Consider the following 13,568-nt stretch of genomic DNA (forward strand, 5'->3'; position numbering starts at 1 on the left):
TGCATAAGAAGAGCTAGGATCTGATAGCTTTCTAACAGTGGGTTTGGAAGGGTGGAACACAATTAACTAATTGTTTAAATACGATTAAAGGGGACTAGCATTGTGGTATAGTAGATAAAGCCACCACCTGTGATGCCAGCATCCCATAGGGGCACCAGTTCCTGTGCCTGCTAGCATGCCTGGGAAAAGCAGCGGAAGATGGCCCAAGTTCTTGGGCTCCTACCACTCATGTGGGAGACATGGATGAAGCTCCTGGCTCCTGATTTTTCCCTGGCCCAGCCCTGGAAGTTATGGCTGTCTGGAGTGAACCAATGGATGGAATATCTCTCTCTGCCTGCCTCTTCCTCTGTCTCTGAAACTCTTTCAAATAAATTAATTAATCTTTAAAAAATATATGTGATTAAAGGCTGTGGTAAAGTAACCATGAGTGTTAAATATGAAATTAAGGTCCAGGGCCAGTGCTATGGCGTAGCAGGTAAAGCCACTGCCTGTAGTGCCAGCATCCCATATAGGCGCCGATTCTAGTCCCGGCTGCTCCACTTCCCATCCAGCTCTCTGTTATGGCCTGGGAAAGCAGCAGAAGATGGCCCAAGTCTTTGGGCCCCTGCACCCACATGGTAGACCTGGAAGAAGCTCCTGGCTCCTGGCTCCTGGCTCCTGGCTCCTGGCTTAGGATCGGCTCAGCTCCAGCTGTTGCGGCCATTTGGGGAGTGAACAAGCGGATGAAAGACCTCTCTCTCTGCCTCTCCTTCCCTCTCTGTGTAACTCTGACTTTCAAATAAATAAATAAATCTTAAAAAAAAAAAAAAAAAAAAGAAATTAAGGTCCTTAGCACAAGCTAGGGGAAATCTCTGGACTGAGGATTGATGCAAAAGGGGAAAGAAAGACTCCTGGCTGTACTGTAAAACGGAGCCAAGTTCAAGTACCTGAATTTCTCTCACTGTCTTCTCTTTTATAAAACAGGTATAGTGGTGCTGGCACTGTGGTGTAGTGAGCAAAGGTGCCTCTTGCAGTGCCAGCATCCCATAAGTTCGAGTCCTGTCTGCTCCACTTCTGATCCACCTCTCTGCTGTGGCCTGGGAAAGCAGTAGAAGATGGCCCAAGTGCTTGGGCCCCTGCACCCACATGGGAGACCTGGAAGAAGCTCCTGGCTCCTGGCTTCAGATCCATGCAGCTCTGGCCATTGCACCTGTTTGGGGAGTGAGCCAGCATCCATTTACAAACAAACTTTCAAATGTGAATTTTTTTTTTTTTTTTGACAGAGTGGACAGTGAGAGAGAGAGACAGAGAGAAAGGTCTTCCTTTGCCACTGGTTCACCCTCCAATGGCCGCCGCGGCCGGCGCGCTGCGGCCGGCGCACCACGCTGATCCGATGGCAGGAGCCAGGTACTTCTCCTGGTCTCCCATGGGGTGCAGGGCCCAAGCACTTGGGCCATCCTCCACTGCACTCCCTGGCCACAGCAGAGAGCTGGCCTGGAAGAGGGGCAACCGGGACAGAATCTGGCGCCCCGACCGGGACTAGAACCCGGTGTGCCGGCGCCACAAGGCGGAGGATTAGCCTAGTGAGCCGCGACGCCGGCTATTTTTTTAAAAAAGATTTTTTTATTTATTTGAAAGGCAGAGATTCAAAGAGTAAGGTAGAGACCAAAGGAAAAAGACTGCAACAGCCAGAGCCAGGCTAGGCTGAAGCCAAGAGCCTGGAATTTCATCCAGGTCTCCCACTTGGATGCAGGGGCCATCCTCTGCTGCTTTCCCAGGCACATTAGCAAGGATCTGGACCAGCACTCAACTGGGATATTGATGTCTCAGGAGGTAGCTTAACCTTGTGCACCAAAATGCTGGCCCCACAAATGTGAAACAATTTTATAAAACAATTGCAAAAAGATTTCCAAGAATTCTCAAATCACCTTTGTAAACTACATCTAAAATCTTACATAGCCGTGATACATTTGTTAAGACTAAGAAATTAACATTGGTAGTCCACTATAAATGATAAACTGAATTCAGATTTCACTGCTTTCTTCGCCAGTGTGCTGCTTCTGTTCAGGGATGCAGAACACTAGCTGTTAATGAAGCTGAGAATGAACTTTACTGATTCTGTTTAGATTCCACATTGTAACTAGCCCGTAAGAAACTATTCCCTGTGGAGTTTGGGTATAATATCAAAGAAAGATTTCCTCCATTATCTGAAGCCTACTAAAATACTCTGTTTTCCAATCAGATTTTCTATGTACAGTTAAACCAAAACAATCTGCTGCAATAGATTATGCAGAAGCAGCTATGAGAGTCCAGATGTCTTCTGTTGAGCTAGATTTTAAGGAGATTCGCAGAATTATAAAATGTCACACCACTCAGGGTTTTGTTTTGTTTTGGAAAACAAATTGATGTTCCATTTTTAAAAGATATTGTTGTTAGCATGTGTGAGTTGAATGATGTTCCCTGAAAAGATACGTTCAGGCTCCAACCCCCAGCTTCCTGAGAATGTGAACTTATTTGGAGATGTTATCAAAGTAAAGATGAGGTCATACTGGATTAAGGTGACTCCTAATCCAATGAGTGGTGCCCTTAAAAGAAAGAGAGTAATTTGGAGACAGACAAAAATGAGACTGGTTTGTGAAGACAGAGACAAGAGATTAGAGTGATGCGCCTACATGCCAAGGAGCACAAACATTGCTGGCAGCCACCAGAAGCTAGGAGTGAGGCATGGAACATATCCTTTCGAGAAACTTCAGTGAGCATGGCTCTCTGGACACACTGATTTCACACTCCTAACCTCACAGTGCCACCCTGTTCATGGTACTTTTTTATAGCAGGCCTAGAAATCTAATAGAGTTGTCTCTGGGGATCTATTCTGAACTCCCTAGTGGATGCCTGCAACTGTGGAGAGTAACGGACCCTATTATAAACCAAAGCATTTCACAAAGTTCATGGAAAATGCATATAATGAGAAAAGTATTCATGGATTTCAGATTTTTTTTGCACCAAAATAAACTTGCATTTTCATTGCATTCTTACCCTTGTACTATGTTTTTTTCCTGTACATATATTCCTATGATAAAGCTTAATTTATAAACCAGGCACAGTAAGATTAACAGCAGTAAATAAAAATGAGCATTTATAATAACATACCGTAATAGTCACTTTAAAATTTATTGTTTTTGCTATTTTCCATTTATTATTTTTTGACCTTGGGTAACCTGAGTAGCTACATATCTGGAAAGCAAAACTGTGTATGAGGACTGTATGCATTAAGTAGATTCATTATTGTTAAAATGAGTCAATTAATATTTTAAAATGAATCAATTTTTTTTAAGTTCAGGATTTATTTGGGAAGTGAAGGCTTTATTAAGAGAGAGGGGACCAAGAAGCAGAAATGTGCAGTTCCATACCAGCCTTTTTCAAGGAGTAAGCCAGAGACTGCAAGCAAAAGAGGGCATGCAGGCAGGAGAATGGCCGGCCTTGACTGGCGGCTTGGGAGAGCAGGCAGAGAAACCAGAAGCAGCAAAACGGGGTGGGGGTGGTGCCTGGGCAGCTCAGTGCACTCCAGCCTCTATTCACTCCCAAAAGGGAACTGGTTACTTAGTCTGATTGAAAGGTGGGTGGATACAGGTGAGATCACGCAGGAGGCAGGGGTGTGTGGCCTCCAGCTCCTGAGTCTAAACCTATCTCCCTGAAGGTCCCAAATCATTCACACCTCAGATTCCAGACGCTTAATCTTAAAGGGATGCTGAAGGACATAGCATCCCTTTCCCGGGTCTGGAAATGCCTTCCCATCTCATCTAATGAATTCGTTTCATGAGCTGGAAAACCTTCAATCACTATCAATAACTTTTAGAGGCTAGCGTGGTGGCATAGTGGGTAAAGCTGCCACCTGCAGTGCCGGCATCCCATATGGGTGCCAGTTTAAGTCCTGGCTGCTCCACTTCTGATCCAGCTCTCTATGGCCTGGGAAAGCAGTAGAAGATGGCCCAAATCCTTGGGCCCCTGCACCCATGTGGGAGACATGGAAGGAGCTCCTGACTTTGGATCGGTCTAGCTCCGCCTGTTGCAGCCATCTGGGGAGTGAACCAGTGGATGGAAGACCTCTCTCTCTGTGCCTCTCTGTAACTCTGCCTTTCAAGTAAATAAATACATCTTAAAAAATTTAAATATTTCTGCTTAAACTCATAATACAGCTATAACACAAAAACAATAGCTCTTTACAGTCTCTGTAAGTTATAGAAATATAAAAAGTTCCTGAGACCAAAAAGTTTGAGAACTGTTATGCCAGGTCTTCTCTGAAAGCCTTTATTTTGACCAATTTTCATAACAAATTTGCAGTTCAAAAATTTTTAATTAGGGCCCGCACTGTGGCGTAGCAGGTAAAGCCACCACCTGAAGTGCTGGCATCCCATATAGGCACCAGTTCTAGTCCGGGCTGCTCCTCTTCGCATCCAGCTCTCTGCTCTGGTCTGGGAAAGCAGTAGAAGATGGTCCAAGTCCTTGGACCTCTGGGAGACCAGGAGGAAACTCCTGGCTCCTGGCTTCAGATCAGCGCAGCTCTGGCCATTGCAGCCAACTGGGGAGTGAACCAGCAGTTGGAAGACCTCTTTCTCTCTCTCTGCCTCTCCTTCTCCCTCTGTGTAGTTCTGACTTTCAAATAAATTAATCTTTAAAAAAAAAATTCCAAAGTAGCCTGATATGCTGAAGTAAACATTTCATGATGTGCTGCATCTATTACATTCACAGCATTTTTAAACATAAAAAACAAGGACCATGAAAATATTATTTTGATCAAATGACCACACTCCTAGAAATTTAAAACCATTAATCTCAAAGAATATAACATGATTGCATCTTCTTTTTACATTTGTTTGAAATAATACATGCTATGGTGATAAGCCATATTATTACACCACCCAGAGTTTAACAGGAGTGAATGACATTCACTGGAATGGATACGTGGTCTTCTGGTTGTGTTCCATTATCTTGTATTTCTCAGCTGTTCATTTACTGATAAAATCTGAGCTTTTCAAGTTTGTCCTTTGCTCAACGATCTCATGAAAGCCTGAGGGAAATTTTTCCTGGTCATTTTTGTTGGATGACAGTGAGAATTCATGTTTTAAAATTTTCCTTGGTTCAAATAATTTGGAATTAAATTAAAAATTTAGGGGGCCAGTGCTGTGATATAGTAGATTAAGCATTTGCCTGCGGTGCTGGCATCCCATATGGGCTTGGGTTTGAGTCCTGGCTGCTCCATTTTCTGATCCAGCTCCCTGCTAATGGCCTGGGAGAGCACTAGAAGATGGCTCAAGTGCTTGGGTCCCTGCACCCATGTGGGTGACCCGGAAGAAGCTCCTGGCTTCAGAGAGGCCCAGCTCTGGCCATTGTATCCTTTGGGGAGTGAACTAGTGGATGGAAGACCTCTCTTTCTCTCCATCTCTCTGTTAGTCTGCCTATCAAATAAATAAATCTTAAAAAAAAAAAAAAAAGAAAAAGAAAAGAAATTTAAACCACTTCCCAGTTCATTTAAGAAATACAATGATCTGCTATAAGCTCTTAGTCAATTTGAGAAAAAAAGTAAAGGATGAAATCATCGTATTTTATAGTATCTAAGTGAATAAGATTAGCTAATATTGTTAATTTGAGACTATTCTCAAAGAAAATTAGTGCTTAATTTAAAAAGGTATGGAGATTTGTTATGAAATTCAACATTACTTCAAAACATTTATGGGAAAATGGAATTAAAAGATGTTTATTTTTCATTGCAAAAAACTTTGAAATGCATGTGTAATTTTTTCATAATACACATTTCCACAATCATTTTGAAGACCCTTCATGTTAGACATTACTGTAATATAACTGGGGACTTGGAGAAAGATATTTCATGGGAGGATATGTGTTCTCTTAAAGGATTTATGCCTTAAGATAAACTGTCTAGAATATTTAATGCTGAACTTAAAAATATAATTCAAGGCTAGAATAATAAATATATTACTATTTTCTCACTTAATTCATGTTGCTCAAACAATATGAATTTACCAGACAAATTAAGAAATAGTCAATTATGAAATCTTTTGGTTTTACAATATGATCTAGGATTTTTCTTGCCTTCCCAAGGAATTGGTTCTATTTATTCCTTTCCTGAATCAGTAGTACCTTTTCCTCTCCTGGATCATTCTCATCCATAGATAGACAAGCTTTGCTGTTTGCCATAAAATGAACAAAATCTATTTTGAAACTATTTCCCCATCAGCCACTGCAACCCTTCCCAATACACCTTACCAAAAAATAGCTCATAGTTACTATCTGCACACTGCAATTCACTTTTCTAAATTGTAGTAAAATATACACAAAACTTGCCTGTTTGGGGCTGGCACTGTGGTGCAGTGGGTTAAGCCTCTTGTAATGCCAGTATCCCATATGGGCACAGGCTGCTCCACTTCCGATCCAGTTCCCTGCTAATGTTCCTGGGGAAGCAGCAGATGACCCAAGTGCTTGGGCCCCTCTGCATCCACTTGGGAGACCCAGAAGAAGCTCCTGACTCCTGGTTTTGGCCTGGCATAGCCCTGGCTATTTCAAGCCATTGCGGAGTGAACCAAATGGAAGCTTGCTCTAACGCTGCCTTTCAAATAAATAAATCTTAAAAAAAAAATTACCACTTTAACCATTTTTTCTTTTTATTTTTTCTTTTTAGAAGGCTTCTTTTTTTTTTTTATTTTTATTTTTTTGACAGGCAGAGTGGACAGTGAGAGAGAGACAGAGAGAAAGGTCTTCCTTTTGTTGGTTCACCCTCCAATGGCTGCCGCGGCCAGCGTGCTGCAGCCGGCACACCGCGCTGATCCGATGGCAGGAGCCAGGTACTTGGGCCATCCTCCACTGTACTCCCTGGCCACAGTAGAGAGCTGGCCTGGAAGAGGGGCAACCGGGACAGAATCCGGCGCCCCGACCGGGACTAGAACCCGGTGTGCCGGCGCTGCAAGGCGGAGGATTAGTCTAGTGAGCCGTGGCGCCGGCCAGAAGGCTTCTATTTAATGAATACACATTTCATATGTACAACTTTTAGGAATATAGTGGTTCCTCCCCCCATTCCCACCCTCCCACACCCACTCCCATTGCACCTACTCCCTCTCCCATCCCATTCTTCATTAAGTTTCATTCTTAATTGACTTTATATACAGAAGACCAACTCTATACTAAGTAAAGATTTCAACAGTTTGCACCCACACAGACACACAAAGTATAAAGCACAGTTTGAAGACAAGTTTTACCATTAATTCTCACAGACTCCTCATTAAGGACAGAGGTCCTCCATGGGGAATAAGTGCACAGTGACTCCTGTTGTTGATTTAACAATTGACACTCTTATTTATGACATTTAGTGATCACCTGAGGCTCTTGACATGAGCTACCAAGGCTAAGGAAGCCTTCTGAGTCCACAAACTCCACAGGTGTTTAGACAGGGCCTTAAGCAAAATGGAAGTTCTCTCCTCCCTTCAGAGAAAAGTACCTCCTTCTTTGATGGCCCCTAATCCACTGGGATCTCACTCACAGAGATCCTTCATGCAGAACAGTTTTTGCCAGTGTCTTGGCTTTCCATGCCTGAAATGCTCTCATGAGATTTTCAGCCAGATCCAAATGCGTTAGGGCTGATTCTGAGGTCAGAGTGCTGTTTAGGACATTTGTCAGTCTGCGAGTCTGCTGCGTGGACTGCTTCCCATGTTGGAGCTTTCTCTCCTTTTCAGTTGTATCTATTGTTATTACCAGACACTTGGTCTTATTTATGTGATCTCTTTGACACTTAATCCTATCTATATGATCAGTTCCACACTTAATATGATCACTTTATCAAATAAGATGGGATTAGTACCACCCAGCCTAATGGGCTTTGGAGTCCCATGGCAAGTTTTTAGCTTCACCCTTAGGGGTAAGTCCCTGGGAATGTGTGCCTAAACCAGTTTAACCATTTTTAAGTATATGATTAGTAGTATTAAGTATATTCACATTACTAGGCAACCATTGTGACCATCCATCTCCAGAAATTTTGTCTTCTCAATTAAAATCCACATCCATCAATCAGTAATTTCCTATTCCCCATTCCTCCCAGCTCTGATAACCAGCATTCTACTCTGTCTCTAAGGATTTGAGTGATCTCGGGTCCTCACGTGAGAAGAATCATACAGTATTAACCTTTTGTGTCTGGCTTATTTCGTGCAATGTCCTCAAAGTTTGTCCATGTTGAAACAGGTGTCAGAATTTCATTCGTTTATAAGGCTGAATAATATTCCATTTTGTATCTGCACAATATTTTATCCGTTCATCTGTTAGACATTTGCATTGCTTCCCCTTTTGGCTACTGTGAATAATGTTGTTAAGTGCATAAATACCACGGGTGTATATATACCTATTTGAGTCTCTGTTTTCAATTATTTTGGGCATATGCCTGGATCATATGGCACTTAATTTTTTTTTTTTTTTTTGACAGGCAGAGTGGACAGTGAGAGAGAGAGAAACAAAGAGAAAGGTCTTCCTTTGCCATTGGTTCACCCTCCAATGGCCGCTGCGGCCGGCGCACCGCACTGATCCGATGGCAGGAGCCAGGTGCTTCTCCTGGTCTCCCATGGGGTGTAGGGCCCAAGCACTTGGGCCATCCTCCACTGCACTCTCTGGCCACAGCAGAGAGCTGGCCTGGAAGAGGGGCAACCGGGACAGAATCTGACGCCCCGACTGGAACTAGAACCCAGTGTGCTGACGCCGCAAGGCGGAGGATTAGCCTAGTGAGCCGTGGCACCAGCCGACACTTAATTTTTTGAGGAACTACCATACATCAGTGACTGTGTCACTTACATTCCCACCAACAGTGCACAAGGGTTCTAATTTCTCCATATCCTGACCAATACTTGTTTTCCATGTTTGGGTTAATGTCCATCTTCTACTGTGAGAAGTAGCATCTAGTGATTTTGATGTGCACTTCTGTAGTGATAAGTGATTTTAAACATCTTTTCATGTACTTAGTGGCTCTTTGTAAATTTTTCTTGGGGGGAATGTTTTGTTCAAGTCCTGTGCTCATTTTAAAATTGTCATTTTGTGTGTGTGTGAGAGTTGTTAATGTCTTTATATATTTTGGATTTTAATCCTTTATCACATGTATTATTTGCTAATATTTTCTTTCTGTGGGTTGCCATTTCATTCTTCATTGTGTCTTTTTACATACTCATTTTAAATTTAATGACGTTTAATTTTCTTTTGCTGCCTATGCTTTTGGTGTCCTATCCAAAAAGTCATTGCCAAAAACAATACCAGAGAGCTTTTGCCCTATGTTCTCTTCTAAGATCTTTGTAGTTTTAGCTTACATTTCTATCTTTGATCCATTTTGGGATAATTTTGTATACAGTGTAAAGAATGGGTTCAACTTCATCCCTAGCACCATTTGTTGTCAAGACTGTCCTTTCTCCCACTAAATGGTCTTAGCACCCTTGTGGCAAGTCATTTGACCATGCTTCTGACCTCTTTATTCTAGTTCATTGGTCTGTATGTCAGTCTTTTTGTCACTACCACACTGTGTTAATTCCTATAGCTTTGTAGTAATTGGTTTTATTTTAAATTCTGGTTTTATTGTATGTGATAAGTGAGTGTTGTGTGTAATATATCCATTTTATGAAACACAGATTTTCCTTTGTGCCCTACTATCATTTTTGGAAATGTTACATGTACACTTTAGAAGAGTTATACTCTGTATTATCAGAGCATAGTGAGTTTGTGTATGAGAGAGAGAAACGGCAGGTACACAAGAGGGCTTGCACACTTCCATCTGCTGGTTCACCCTGTAAATGCCTGCAACAGCCAGGCCTGCCAGGGCAAAGCTGGGAGTAGTGATCATTGAATAACACTGTGAGTATAATTAATGATGCTGAATTCAACACTTAAAATGAGCCGGCGCCGTGGCTCAATAGGCTAATCCTCCACCTTGCGGCGCCGGCACACCGGGTTCTAGTCCCGGTTGGGGCGCCGGATTCTGTCCCGGTTGCCCCTCTTCCAGGCCAGCTCTCTGCTATGGCCAGGGAGTGCAGTGGAGGATGGCCCAGGTGCTTGGGCCCTGCACCCCATGGGAGACCAGGAAAAGCACCTGGCTCCTGGCTCCTGCCAGGATCAGCGCGGTGCGCCGGCTGCAGCGGCGGCCATTGGAGGGTGAACCAACGGCAAAAGGAAGACCTTTCTCTCTCTGTCTCTCTCTCTCACTGTCCACTCTGCCTGTCAAAAAAAAAAAAAAAAAAAAAAAAAAAAAAAACCACTTAAAATGAAAAAAGGTTGTTATCTACAATTTACCAAAATTTTAAGGAAAATGTAATATACTTTAAATGAATGAACTGCATATTATGTGAATTATGTCTCAATAAAGTGGGAAAAGCTATGTATACAGTGAAGTTAGAATTTGCTACATAAATCAAGTCAAAGAGAACTGGTCTAGTCCTTGGCAACTTGTTTAAACACCTTGCATTCTTTGTCTCTAGTACTCAGTAAATATTTTAAAGTGATTAAATAAACTCATTAGTTTATGAGTAGACAACTTAAATACAATGTGTATAATTCTGTCTGGTACCTGGCTCTGAGTTTCCAAGTTTCAGTTGGCAATCTGATAACAATTGTGGTCTCCATCCTCTGGAAATGTCCAGAACTTTCATGTTGCAGTTCTCCATTCTAAAATTACACTTAAAAGAAATGTACATTTGGTCAATCTTTTCCCTGTCTGGTGTCTGGAATTTGGTCCAGAAGGGAAAATCACTTACTTTCTGATATGAAAGTCTAAAGACCTGGCAGGTGTCAGGACACAGACCAAAATTCCGACCATTCCCTAAATCTTCTACTTTGGAGATACAGAGAGAACATGAAAGACACAAGCCCTAAAATAGAAATTAAGAATACTCATGGTATTATGCAAGTAACAGTAAATATTTATTTTCAGGTAAATTATCTTATTCAAAATGGCTTTCAAATATACCTCCCCAATTGCCAATTTACTCTCTCCCACATTACAATCTATGATAACATGGATATAAAATGACATCTAGAAATAATCCAGTAAAATAATAAATGTATACATTTATATTTTCAAGCAGAACATAAAACTGCTCTCCATGTTATCCCTACATGTGTGTCAGCTAGCCAATTGGCATTTCATAGAGGAGCTGCAACTTTGGGAGTTGACTCAGTGAAAGAATTGTTGCTGTGGGTTTACCATGGAGTTTGGTAATTAGAGCAAGGTCAAGGTACTGTCTTTTGCTTGAGTATAAAGACTGAAAGTCAGATGTCATCCATAGGGCAAAGGAATTAGATCCAAGGTCTTGGAGTTCCCAAAGCATATATTAATAAAGGCATCTGCTTGGGTGACTGAGATGAATGGAACATTCTCAGGAGCAACTGCTCTGGGAATAAAAGCAAAGATTTCCAAAGAAAATGCCTTCACTTTTCCATCATTACATAAGCATTTTCAGAAGAGAAAATCCAAATGGCCATCTTAAGTATTAAAGTGATCATATTGTGTTAAAATGATCATATAGATAGGATTAAGTGTTAAAGGGATCATATAAATAAGATCAAATGTCTGGTAATAATAGATAGAATTAAAAAGGAATGCTCCAGCATGGGAAGCAGTCCACAAAGCAGACTCATAGAATGACAATTGCTTTAAATAGCACTCTCCTCAGAATCAGCCCTTAAAGCATTCTGGTCTGGCTGAAAAGCCCATGACAGCATTTCAGGCATGGAAAGCCAAGACACTATGGCAAAAAAATGTTCTACATGAAGGATCCCTGTAAGACCCCAGTGGTAAGAAGTGGCCATCAAAGAAGGATGTACTTTTCTCTGAAGGGAGGAGAGAACTTCCACTTTGCTTATGGCCTTCTATAAATACTGAGGGAGATTGTGGATTCAAAAGGTTCCCATAGCCATGGCAGCTCTTGTCAAGAGCCTTGGGGGATTACTGATGTCGTACATACAAGTGTTAATTGTCAAATCAACAACAGGAGTCATTGTGCAATTACTTCCCATGCAGGACCTCTGTCCCCAATAAGTTGTATTATGAGAATTGTTCTCAAACATTTATGTATGTTTGTACAAATTGTTGAAATCTTTACTTAGCCTAGAGTTGGTCTTCTGCATATAAAATTAATTGAAAACAAATCTTAATGGAGAATGGGACTGGGAAAGGAAGGAGGAGGTAGGGTGGGAGGGTAGGAACGGTGGGAGGAATCACTCTATTCCTAAAGTTGTACTTATGTAATTTGTACACGTACCTTAAATAAAAGGCTTTGTTGGGGAAAAAAAAAAGAAACTGCATGAGGTCAAGGTCAGATAGAATTTTATGGCTGACGAAAATAAAGCAAAGATGTTAACATTTCTTCCTTGCTCAAAGTCACAGAGATAAGAACATAATTTTAGACGCTCTGCTACACACCTGCCCAAAATACCAGAGGCAACAGGAACACAGCTCCTCTCGACTACTTTCATACCACTTAACTTCACATCTGCAGGGTCTTAGTCCACCCTATCGAGGATGGACTGGGTCCGAAGAAAGGTAAGTGCGCAGCTCGCCCGTTCCCCAGCCTCCCAATCCCGGAGACAGTGAGATGCAGCGGGGAGTCAAGTCAAGCAAGCAAGAACTTGGTTTACTGCGTGTGTAGCAAAGCATTTTAAAACACAAGACCACAGGGTTACTGGGGCAGGGCATAAGGACCAACCAATTACTTAAAAGGTCATTTTATGGGGCAACTTTTTACAGGACCAGCCACATGTCTGTACACTCATCATCAGTTGTCGTCACCTCCCCTGATGCTGTGCAGCCAATCAGCTTTGGTGGTAAGCGACTTTGGGTACTGCCCACCTTACTTCCTTTGGGCACCATCTTTGAATTGCCACGTGTGCCTAATTTCCCTGCAGGCGCCATCTTTGAATTGCCTCCTGTGCCTAATTTCCCCACACACATCCTCTGCCCTTTCCTTCAGCAGCTATTCCTCTTCACTTGAGTCCTTTGTATGCTGCACGGTAGCATGACCTCACAGAGCCAACAGACTGAAATCTCCAGGGGGAAGACTGGGCTTCCTTTTTTTTGTTGTTGTTTGTTTGTTTGAACTTCCTAGGTGACTGTAATGTGCAGCCAGCCTTGTGAACCCTTTAGAGCTGTAGTTCTTAAAAAGTGCAGATCCCAGGGCTGCGCTATGCCTTGGTGGGTAAAGCCACTGCCTGCAGTGCCAGCATCCCTTATGGGAGCCAGTTTGAACCCCAGCTGCTTCACTTCCAATCCAGCTCTCTGCTATGGCCTGGGAAAGCAGTAAAAGATGGCCCAAGTGCTTGGGCCCTGCACCTGCATGGGAGACCAGGAGGAGGTGCCTGACTCCTGGCTTCTGATCCGCACAGCGTGCCAGCTGCAACACGCCGGCAGTGGTGGCCACTTGGGGGGTGAGCCAATGGAAAAGGAAGACCTTTCTCTCTCTCTCTCTCTCACTGTCTAACTCTGCCAGTCAAAAAAAAAAAATTAAAAAAAAAAAAAAAGCTGCAGGTGATTCTGATGCAGCCTCCCCTGCCCTGCCAGA

At 42.5% G+C, this 13,568-nt stretch overlaps 1 long non-coding RNA gene across 5 annotated transcripts in view; it reads left to right on the plus strand.

The window, feature by feature from the left end:
• The window catches only part of LOC108178132 (uncharacterized), a 32,308-nt gene that overhangs the window by 11,920 nt on the left and 6,820 nt on the right, over positions 1-13,568 (plus strand). For 2 of the 5 annotated variants that reach the window (XR_011378252.1, XR_011378253.1), the window contains 2 exons: positions 12,392-12,553; positions 12,758-12,834. This is a non-coding gene — a long non-coding RNA (uncharacterized lncRNA). Of the gene's footprint in view, positions 1-8,464; positions 12,554-12,757; positions 12,835-13,568 lie in introns of all 5 variants that reach the window. The other 3 variants (XR_007909298.2, XR_007909297.2, XR_007909296.2) reach the window with 3 other exon arrangements.

The sequence above is a fragment of the Oryctolagus cuniculus genome, chromosome 8, assembly GCF_964237555.1.
Source record: "Oryctolagus cuniculus chromosome 8, mOryCun1.1, whole genome shotgun sequence".
Lineage (NCBI taxonomy): Eukaryota > Metazoa > Chordata > Mammalia > Lagomorpha > Leporidae > Oryctolagus > Oryctolagus cuniculus.